Source organism: Physeter macrocephalus, chromosome 16 (genome assembly GCF_002837175.3).
Source record: "Physeter macrocephalus isolate SW-GA chromosome 16, ASM283717v5, whole genome shotgun sequence".
Taxonomy (NCBI): domain Eukaryota; kingdom Metazoa; phylum Chordata; class Mammalia; order Artiodactyla; family Physeteridae; genus Physeter; species Physeter macrocephalus.
Genome location: NC_041229.1, coordinates 91,796,167 through 91,796,986, shown reverse-complemented (window position 1 = coordinate 91,796,986; position 820 = coordinate 91,796,167). Strand labels below are relative to the sequence as shown.

General features: G+C 37.8%; 1 non-coding gene across 1 annotated transcript; it reads right to left on the bottom strand.

Moving 5' to 3' along the window:
* Positions 1-274: 274 nt before the first annotated feature.
* Positions 275-406, bottom strand: LOC112063681 (small nucleolar RNA SNORA63). Its single transcript, XR_002891121.1, has one exon. It is a non-coding gene; the product is annotated as a small nucleolar RNA SNORA63 (small nucleolar RNA).
* Between the last annotated feature and the right edge of the window lie 414 nt (positions 407-820).

Here is an 820-nt window from a genome sequence, read left to right as displayed (position 1 = left end):
GAGAAGGTTTGTTTTTCTCTTGGCTATTAGCAAGTAACCTGTTGGATGATTCTTTGGCGCCATGACACTCATGAGACTAACGGTTTTAGCATCCATCACTTTCTGAAAGAATGAGTTTATTGGGGGCTTCAAAATAATGTTTTTCTATCATATTTATCCCACATATTAGCAGGTATTCTTCTGAGAAAAGACTGCCACAACAACTGAGTATCTTTAAAAAAAAAGGGCAAAGTCTATTTACCTTTTATTACTTTTTTTTTTTTTCTTTTTCAACATGTATGAGACCAAGCGTCCCTGGCTGCTACAGGTGTACAGCAGACAGGTATAGTTAAGAAATAACTTTATTTTGAGCAGGGGGAACGACAACACAGCACTTAGCAGCTATATTGTAGTCTAAATCCTGCTTTATTACTAATTTTCATAGTAACGCATTGGTATAACAATCATTACCACTGATGGCAGAAGTGACTGCCATCACACGAAGGGTGTGTGTGTGTGTGTTTCCCTCTTTTGTTTTAATTATCACCGTATTTTTTATTCATTCAATGTTTTAAAATCTAGTATCATCATTTTTTGTTTTTAGGCTCAAACAGTGTCAAATTTAGCCAGAGACTGACCCTTTAACCTGGCTTCTGTGTCTCTTTGTTAGGTCGCTATGTGATTTTTGAACCCTCCCTGCTCTCAGGCACAGCAAGAATTCCCAGGTTCACCCTCTAATTTCCCTGCTTGGAATTAGCCAGGATCTGGACTCCAGGTCTTCTGGGATGCTATTCTTACAAAGCTCTTTCAGTAAATGGTGCTAACAAATCTATATGTCTTT